Source organism: Erinaceus europaeus, chromosome 2 (assembly GCF_950295315.1).
Source record: "Erinaceus europaeus chromosome 2, mEriEur2.1, whole genome shotgun sequence".
Lineage (NCBI taxonomy): Eukaryota > Metazoa > Chordata > Mammalia > Eulipotyphla > Erinaceidae > Erinaceus > Erinaceus europaeus.
Genome location: NC_080163.1, coordinates 60,936,360 through 60,947,089, shown reverse-complemented (window position 1 = coordinate 60,947,089; position 10,730 = coordinate 60,936,360).

The following is a 10,730-nucleotide window of genomic DNA, read 5'->3' as shown; positions in this document are numbered from 1 at the left end:
TATTATTTTATTAGTTTTTATTAAATAAAGTAAAAGCAGGAGAGGAGGCCTGTGATCTCTTGGGCCTTCAGGGAGAGCCACGAGCTCGCCCTTCTCTCTGGTCAAGGTGTTTTGTGCAGGGGGGGAGGTGTAAGCTGGGCAAGAGGGCATCTGGGAGTGTGTGAAGTGGCCGGAGGTCAGGCCTCTGACCCACCCACCCCTTGATGGGCAATGAGGGGGCCCCTGGATGCCAACTGACCTGGGTTCCCTCATGAAGACTGGTGGGCAGGTTGCTGGGCTCCAAATCACAAGGTGGGACCCCAGGCCAATCTGGGCCCCCTCCTGAGACAATATTTTTAGTACACCTGCATGTTAGCTATCAAAGTCAAGCAAAAATTACTAAAGTCACATGGGCCCCTAGGAACTCATGACCCATGAATAGACTTCCTAACTTCTGTCCACCCTAAGACCCCTATTCTCATCTGCTGTATGTCTACTTTTTGGTTCCTGCTATTAAACATTTTGCCCTGTTTTATATCTTAATGCCTTCTGCCACCAAGCTGCAGATGCTACTATGATTCCATCCTGACTTCCCTGGTCAGATGACCTCACCAATGTGTCCTGGAACCTCACCTCTCCAGAGTCTTATCCCACTGAGGAAGGATAGAAACAGGCTGGGAATATGGATCAGTCTGTCAATACTTATGTCCCGGGAAGTAGCAATTACAGAAGCCAGACCTTCCACCTTCTGCACCCCAAGAGGAATTTTGGTCCATAACCTCAGAGAGGGAAAAATGTTAGGGTAAGATGACCAAAGAGCTCTGAACCCCAAGTCCATCAAGACCCGGAGAGAGATGACATAGTGGGGATTGTATTGTTAAATGGGAATCTGGGGAATGTTATGCATGTACAAACTATTGTATTTACTGTTGAATGTAAAACATTAATTCCCCAATAAAGAAATAAATTATTTAAAAAAAAAAAAAGACCCGGAGAGAGGAGGAAAAAGGAAAAATATTTGGAAGTAGCATAGGTGTAGTTGTAACTTAGAAAGGAAGAGAAGGCAGGACAATGGGCAAAAACAGATAGATAGATAGATAGATAGATAGATAGATAGATAGATAGATAGTAGATAGGTAGATAGATAGATAGATAGTAGATAGATAGATAGATAGATAGATAGATAGATAGATAGATAGACAGATAGATAGTCAACCCATACCTGTGACCTTGGGAGAACCACTGCAGTTTCCAATGGAGGGAATGAGAACACAGAACTCTGGTAATGTGAGCCATATGGAATCATACCCCTATTATCTCATAATTTTATAAATCAACATTAAATCACTAATAAAAAAGAAATCACTGATTAGAGGTTATTACCTTTTAGAGGCTACCATAAAACCAACATATTAATTAATTACACAAAAATGGAACTTACTGCTTTAGAGACAGTGAAAAACACTCAGAAAATAAATGTCCTTGATAGTTGCTCCCCTTCCATCTCCACTCATTGTTCCTCCCTATGCTGGTCCAGCCCTCATGTGTTCTATACTCAGCTCAGCTGAGCTCTATGTTCTCAATTCCAACTGCATCTCCTCCTCCAGTCTATCTTCCAGGCTACTGCTTCTTGAACCTTTCCTTCTTCCCCTGATCCTGGTATTTAAGACCCAGAGTCAAAGGTCCTCTCCAATGATTTTGCTTGCAGTCTTTCTTTGGGGCACTTTTTCTTTGCTTTATTGCTAGGTAACAGGAATCCTGGGAAGTGTCTTTTTATATATATATATATTTACTTACTTATTCCCTTTTGTTGTCTTTGTTGTTTTATTGTTATAGTTATTGATGTCGTCATTGCTGGATAGGACAGAGAGAAATGGAGAGAGGAGGGGAAGACATAGAGAAAGACAGACACCTGAAGACCTGCTTCACCACTTGTGAAGCAACTCCCCTGCAGGTGGGGAGCCGGAAGCTCGAACCAGGATCCTTATGCCAGTCCTTGCGCTTTGTGCCACCTGTGCTTAACCCACTGCCCCACTGCCCGACTCCTGGAAGTGCAGGGGTTTTTTTATACCAAGTTACACACCTTAATTCTTTAGGATCATAAAGCTACTGTAATAGCCTAGTCACAACCTGTTACATGTCCAGAAGGAATTCTTCAAACGAAAACAAATTGTGAAGATTAAGGTCATACCTAGACCTCCCTATGAGGAAGGCACTATCATCATCTCTGCTCAAAAACGGTCACCATGGGGTTTCACCACTCCAAGTCAACATTTTTAGATAGAGATGGACGGAGGGAAAAAGACCATAGCACTGAAACTTCCTCCAGTTCGGTGGAGGCTGGGCTCAAATCTGGGTTATGCACATGGCAGACTAAGCATGCTCTCCAGCTGAACCATACTACCAGCCCTGCATCTGCAATACCTACACTCAGGAGGGAAAAGCAGGGCTTACTGTAAGGATGTGGGACAAGTCTGCTTTTAATGTGCTTTCATGGGTTTATGCTTCAAACTTTCAGATTTCAGTTTCAATGTCAAAGTGGATATTGTGGGATCAGGCTCCCCAAAAGGACCAGGTAGACTTTTCTCAACATGCTCACACCCCTTGACAGAACTAACGTATGCAGGTGGCACTAGAGAGCTCTTCAGTTAATAGTCACCTGTCAGCACACCAAGAAATAACTCTCTAATGATGTTCCACTATCATTTTCTTTTCTTTTCTTTTTTTCCAGAGCACTGCTCAGCTCTGGCTTATGATGGTGCAGGGGATTGAACCTGGGACTTTGAAGTCTCAGGCATGAGAGTCTATTGGCATAACCATTATGCTATCTACCCCTGCCCTTCCACTATCATTTTCTTTTTTAAAAAAAGATTTTATTTATTTATGAGGAAGATAAAATGAGAGAGAAAGAACCAGACATCACTCTGGCACATGTGCTGCCGGGGGTCGAACTCGGAGCTCATGTTTAAGAGCCCAAAGCTTTATCACCGCACCACCTCCCAGACCACATGCCATACTCATTTTCTATACAGGAAATGTGTGGTCACTCATGTTCATTACACGTTCCTGCACGTTTGCTTCTAACCCTCAGAAATATGCATAATGACTCATGGCTAATTCTTAATATGTGTAAACTGTTGTGTCACTTGAATTCTATGTTACATAAAGTCAGACATCTCTCCTCCCCTTCTCTCAAGCTAGTTCTGCAGTTCACACTGGTCAGACTTAGCTTCTAGATTTGCAAACTGTTTCCTTGACAATGTAGCCCTTGTTTTCCGTTCACTATTCCTATGGTGTATGTGTACATGGACATGTATTTTACCACATTTTAAAGAATGAAATAATAATTTTAGATTTTTTTTCTTGGTAGTTTTATTTACTCTAATTTATTTATTTATTAATGAGAAATATAGGAGGAGAGAGAAAGAACCAGACATCACTCTGGTACATGTGCTACTAAGGATCAAACTCAGGAACTCATGCTTGAGAGTCCATTGCTTTATCTACTGAATCACCTCCTGGATCACTATTTTTTATTTTTTATTGGTGGCAAATGGTTTTTAGTAAATACAGTTGTTGGTACATATGTAAAATTTCTCAGTTTTCCATGTACAAACTATTGTATTTACTGATGACTGTAAAACATTAATCCCCCACTAAAGAAATTTTTTAAAAACTTTCTCAGTTTTCTGCAAGACAGGTTTGTTCATTTTTAAAAGTATTATGTAACAATCAACCCTCTGTAAAAATAAAATATAAACACTATAAGATACCTTAAAACAAAGTAATTCAAATTTAAGAGCTCTGGTAAATCAGAGCATTTTATATTCCCATATGAGACTTTAAGGAAGGGGTCTGGAGATATAACATAATGGTTATATAAAATATTTTCATGCCTGAGGTTCCAAGATCCCAGATTCAGTCCCCAGCACCATCATAAGTGTAAATAAATAAATAAATAAATAAATAGAAGGGAGAGATATTCTTATGCAGTGATAGACATTGTGGTATATCTACACAATGGAGATTACATGACAATAATTATACTTCAAGACTACATAACGTGTACACTTATATTTATTGCAGCAATATTTACAATAACCAAGACATGAAGTCAACCCCAGTGCCTAATGACAGGTTAGTGAGTTAAGAAGTTACAGTACAGACAAGAAATAGTAAAGTCATGGGCCCCTTGGAGTATACCTAAAATAGACCTACTAACTTTTTCCAAAATGGAGACCCCCAAATCTTCATCTGCAATATTCTTGCCTTTAGTTTCATGATTAGTCAACAATTTGTTCTGCTTTATATCTTAACTCTTTTATCAGCCACCAGGTTCCAGACGCTATCATGATGCCAACCTGATTTCCCTGGGCAGACGACCCCACCATGTGTCCTGGAGCCCTGCCTCCCCAGATCCCTGCCCCACTAAGGAAAGAGAGAGACAAGCTGGGAGTATGGATTGACCTGTCAATGTCCATGTTCAGCAGGGAGGCAATTACAGAAGCCAGACCTTCCACCTTCTGCACCCCATCCTGGGTTTATACTACCAGAGAGACAAGGAATAGGAAAGTTTTCAGGGGAGGGGATTAGATACGGAGTTCTGGTGGTGGGAATTATATGGAATTGTACCCCTCTTATTGTATGGTTTTGTCAATGCTTCCACTTTATAAATAAATAAATGTTATGGTACGTACACACAACGGCTATTACTCAGCTGTAAGAAAAGATGGAATCTTGTCCTTTGTTACAACATGGATGGAAATGCATCATGCTAAAAGATATAACCCAAGATGGTCATACTGGATGATCTTACCTACATGTAGCATATAAGAAACAAAACAAGAGGACAAATCTAAGGGAATTAAGCCCTTAGGCTCAGACTACAGAATTAAGCTCACTAAAGGGGGAAAGGCTAAGGGTCAGGGGTTCAACAGACTTTAATATTAAGTTCTTGTTACTTTGATAGTAGGCGTGTTGTGCTAATATATATCAGGAAGAGGTATGAAATTATACCCCAAGGGGTCAGGTAGTGGTGCACATGGCTAAATGCACACATCACAGTGTGAAGGGCACAGGTTCAAGCCCCTAGTCCCCACCTTCAGGAGTAGTAAAGCAGGTGTCCTTCTGTCTCTTTCCCTTTTCAACTCCCCCTACCCTCTCAATTTCTCTGTCTCTATCCAGTAATAAATAAAATTAATTTTTTTTAAAAATGTACCTTAAAATCATAGTCTTGCTGCCTTGGAAGTTGCACAGTGGACAGAATTTTCAAAGTTAACCCAACTGCCAAATAATTTAGTTATAGCAGTAACTATATATTGCCTTCTTAAACCCTAAGACAGCAGGAACCTTCCCTATTCTCTACAAAACTCATATTTCTCCCAGTCCTGGAACCTCGGGGCTTGCTTTCTGCGTGCTTCTCTCAATTCATACCAAATGATACTGTATCTGCTGATCCCAAATGCAACGAGTATCACCACCTTCAGACTGTATCCAGAGATGTCAGGCGTGGAATTTCAGCCTGACTTCCCTGGGCATAATGCCAACCTGACTTCCCTGGGCACATAGACCTCACCATTGTGTCCTGGTTCCCAGCCTTCCCAGGTCCCTGCTCCACTAGGGAAAGGGAGAGAGAGAGTCTGAAAGTATGGGTCGACCTGCCAATGCCCATGCTCAGTGGGAAAGCAATTACAGAAGCCAGACCTTCCACCTTCTGCACCCCATAATGATCCTAGGTCCATACTCCCAGAGGGTTAAAGAATAGGAAAACTGGGGGTCGGGTGGTAGCGCAGCGGGTTAAGCGCAGTGGGGGGAAGCACAAGGACTGGTGTAAGGATCCCAGTTGGAGTCCCCAGCTCCCCACCTGCAGGGGAGTCACTTCACAGGCGGTGAAGCAGGTCTGCAGGTGTCTTTCTCTCCCCCTCTTTGTCTTCCCCTCCTCTCTCGATTTCTCTCTGTCCTATCCAACAACAAACGACATCAACAACAATGATAACCACAACAAGGGCAACAAAAGGGGGTGGGGGGAGTGGCCTTCAGGAGCAGTGGATTCATGGTGCAAGCACTGAGCCCCAGCAATAACCCTGGAGGCAAAAAAAAAAAAAAAGAATAAGATAACTATCAGGGGAGCGGATGGGATATGGAGTTCTGGTGGTGGGAATTGTGTGGAATTGTACCCCTCTTATCCTATGGTCTTGTCAATATTTCCATTTTATAAATTAAAAATAACAAAAAATGTACCCCAAAAATATAGTCTTATAGCCTTGGAAGTTGCACAGTGGATGAAACATTAGACTCACAAGCATGAGGTCCAAGTTCAATATGCAGCATCATATGTGCCAGAGTGATAGTCTGATATCCCCCCATATATTTTTTTTCTAAAAACTGCTTAACCCCTATTTTCCTAGATGCATTATTCATAATAGCCAAAGAGTGTAAGCAGCCTAAATGCCCTTGAACAGATGACTGGATAGAATGGTTACGGAATATATATTCCATGAAATATCATTCTGTGATCAAAAAGATGATATTGTTGTGTTCTTTGGAACAAAATGGATGGAAATGGAGGTGATTATGATTAGTGACATAAGTAAAGTAATGAAAGACAGCTACCATGTGGTTTCACTCCTATGTGGAATCTAGTGATCTGATTTACATGAACTTGCCAAAAAAAAAAAAAATTCAGACAAAACCGAAGCAAGAAAACTGACTGTAAGTCTTGTGAGAACTGGGGTGGTTATCTTTGTGAAGTTAACAGTGGGGATATAGAACTTTGGTGGTGGGTGTGGGGGGGAAGTATACATTGTGAGCTTACAATCTTGTAACAAACTATTAATAACAAATAAAAACTTAAGGGCCCCATGGTGGCATATCTGGTTGAGTACGCATGTTATAATGCACAAGTACCAGGATTTGAGCCCCTAGTCCCCACCTGCAGGGGGAAAGCTTTGTGAGTGGAGTAACAGTATTGCAGATTTCTCTCTGTCTTTCTCTCCTCCCTTTTTTTTTAAAAAAACAAAGATGTATTTATTTATTTATTTATGAGAAAGATAGGAGGAGAGAGAGAAAGAACCTGATATTACTCTGGTACATGTGCTGCCAGGGATTGAACTCAGGATTTCATGCTTGAGAGTCCAATGCTTTATCTACTGCGTTACCTCCCAGACCACTGTCTTTCTCTCTATCTCCCCCTTCTCTCTCAATGTCTGGCTGTCTCTATACAATAAATAAACATAATTTTTTTAAAAATTATTTTTTAAAACTCTGCTTAAAAAGTCTTGGGAGGGGTTAAGTGCACATTGTGCAAAGTGCCAAGGATCCCAGTTCTAGCCTGCAACTCCCCACTGTAGTGAAGCAGGTCTGCAAGTGTCCATCTTTCTCTCCCCCTCTGTCTTGCCTTCCTCTCTCAATTTCTGTCTGTCCTATTCAACAACAACAACAATAACAGCAACAAAAACAATGGGAGAGATGGCCGCCAGGAGCAGTGGATTCGTAGTGAAGGCACTGAGCCCCAGCGATGATCCTAGAAGAAAAAAAAAAAAAGTCTTGGGAGGGGGAGATAGCATAATGGTTATGCAGAGACTCTCAAGCCTTAGACTTTGAAGTCCCCGGTTCCAACCACTGCACCACAAGCCAGAACTGACCTTGCCCTCAACAATGGTAGGGATTGTTCCTTTCTCCAAAGGGAGGTTGGACAATATACTCAACCTACTTCACGAGGAAGATGGGTTCTGAAATTTGTGCAGCCTGATGTGTTCCTAGCCATGACCACAGAATGCAAACTCAGATCTACAGGGATGCAGAGATTACATAGGTTCCTGTGCTGAATATGGGCCCCAGATCAAAGTGGTGGGGTTTACAGTTAATAATATTTATGTACTTTCCCCATATTTGGGAGCTATTCTCTTCCCTGAGTCAGCTTTGTAGTCCTTTTTCCAACTATGACACCATCTCCCTGGACAATAACCTGGGTCCATCTGTGTATTAGATATCAGGTGAAGGCAAAAACTAGTAAAGTCATGGGCCCTCTGGAATATACCTAAAATATATCTACTAGCTTCTTCTAAAACAGAGACCCCAAATCTTCACCTGCAATATTCTTGCCTTTAGGTTCATGATTAGTCTACAATTTGTTCTGCTTTATATCTTAACTCTTTTTCAGCAACCAGGTTCCAGATGCTACCATGATGCCAACTGGACTTTCCTGGGCAAACAACCCCACCATCTGTCCTAGAGCCATGCCTCCCCAGAACCCTGCCCCACTAGAAAAAGAGAGAAACAGGCTGGGAGTATGGATCGACTTATCAATGGCCATGTTCAGCAGGGAAGCAATTACAGAAGCCAGGCCTCCTACCTTCTGCATCCCATAATGATCCTGGGTCCATACTCCTAGAGGGATAAAAAAAAAAAAAAATAGGGAAGCTATCAAGAGAGGAGGTTGGTTACGGAGTTCTGAGAGTGGGCATTGTGTGGAAATGTACCCCTCTTATCCTATGGTCTTATCAATACTTCCATTTTATAAATTAAAATTTTGAGGGAGTCAGGCTGTAGCGCAGCGGGCTAAGCGCAGGTGGCGCAAAGCACAAGGACTGGCATAAGGATCCCGGTTCAAACCCCGGCTCCCCACCTGCAGGGGAGTCACTTCACAGGTGGTGAAGCAGGTCTGCAGGTGTCTATCTTTCTCTCCTCCTCTCTGTCTTCCCCTCCTCTCTCCATTTCTCTATGTCCTATCCAACAACGACAACAACAATAATAACTACAACAATAAAACAACAAGGGCAACAAAAGGGAATAAATAAATAAAATAAACATTTAAAAAAAATTTTGAAAGAAGGGAAAAAAAATCATAGTCTTGTAAACCAATGTTACGTCAATTAAGAAAATTAAATATTATATATCTATAAGGAGATATACCTAGATATGTATAATTTATATATAATTTATATATCTATAATAAAATGTAGAAATGTTGATGGCATGATTTTTGAGAAAACAGAAAAATAAAAAACAGGTAAAATCATAATGTAAAATTATGTGCACATAAAGACAAGATCTAGAAAGGAGAAGGCACAATAAAATTTGTTAGGGTGGATTTTTTTAATCTTCTAGAACATATCTTTAAATTTATTATGATTACACAATGAATAAGAAGAGTAGAATATGAGGGGGCAGGTGCACCTGGTTGAGCACACGTTACAATGTGCTAGGTCCCAGGTTCAAACCCCTGGTCCCTACCTACAGGGGGAAAGCTTCACAAGTGGTGAAGCAGGGCTGCAGGTGTCTTTCTGTCTATCTATCTATCTCTCCCTTTCCTCTCAATTTCTGGCTGTCTCTATCCAATAAATAAAGATAATAAGAAAAAAAAATTTTTAAGAAAAAAAAGATTAGAATACTTTAGACATTAACTAACAAGCATAGAAGGCTGGGAAGATGGGATAATGGTGATGCAACAGACTTCATGCCTGAGGCTCTGAAATCCCAGGTTCAGACCCCAGCAACACCATAAGCCAGAGCTGAGCAGTGCTCTTGTTAAAAAATAGTAGTAACAGGGGTCGGGCGGTAGCGCACCGGGTTAAGCACACATGGCGCAAAGCATAAGGACCAGGGCAAGGATCCCTATTCGAGCCAGCGGCTCCCCACCCACAAGCAGTGAAGCAGGTCTGCAGGTGTGTTTCTCTTTCCCTGTCTAGCCCACCTCTCTCCATTTCTCTGTCCTATCCAACAACAATGATAACAGTAACAACAACAATAATAACTACAACAATAAAACAAGGGCAACAAAAGGGAATAAATAAATATTAAAAATAATAAGGGATCGGGCAGTAGCCCAGTGGGTTAAGCGCACGTGGCGCCAAACGCAAGAACCAGCGTAAGGATCCTGGTTCGAGCCCCCAGCTCCCCACCTGCAGGGAAGTCGCTTCCCAGGCAGTGAGGCAGATCTGCAGGTGTCTGTCTATCTTTCTCTCCCCCTCTGTCTTCCCCTCCTCTCTCCATATCTCTCTGTCCTATCCAACAATGAAAACAACAATAATAACTATAATAATCAAACAACAAGGGCAACAAAAGGGAATAAATAATTTTTTTTTTAAAGCAAGGGCAACAAAAGGGGAAAAAATAACCTCCAGGAGCAATGGATTCGTGGTGCAGGCACCAAGCCCCAGCAATAACCCTGGAGGCAAAAAAAGAAAAAATTAGCAATGACAAGAGTAGAATAAATTATCTAATAAGTAAATTAAATAAATAAATATATTAGATAAACAAACTAGAAATCAGAGTAGAATAAATTAGATAATTAAACTGGAGTAGGATAAAATCATTCTCAGAGCTTTCCCTCTTAAAAAAAAACTATGATTCCTTCTATTTTTTATATATATTTATTTATTTTCCCTTTTATTGCTCTTGTTTTTCATTGTTATTGTAGTTATTATTGTTATTACTGATTTCATTATTGTTAGATAGGACAGAGAGAAATGGAGAGAGGAGGGGAAGACAGAGAGGAGGAGAGAAAGACAGACACCTGCAGACCTGCTTCACCACCTGTGAAGCGACTCCCCTACAGGTGAGGAGCAGGGGACTCGAACCGGGATCCTTATGCTGGTCTTTGCACTTTGTGCCATGTGCGCTTAACCTGCTGCTACCCATCCCCCCCCTTCTATTTTTCTTTTTGATCTGTGGCTGCAGGTTTTCCCAACCATACAGCACTGTGTTTCCCTACTTTGGTTGTTTTAAGGACATACCCCAATACACTTGTT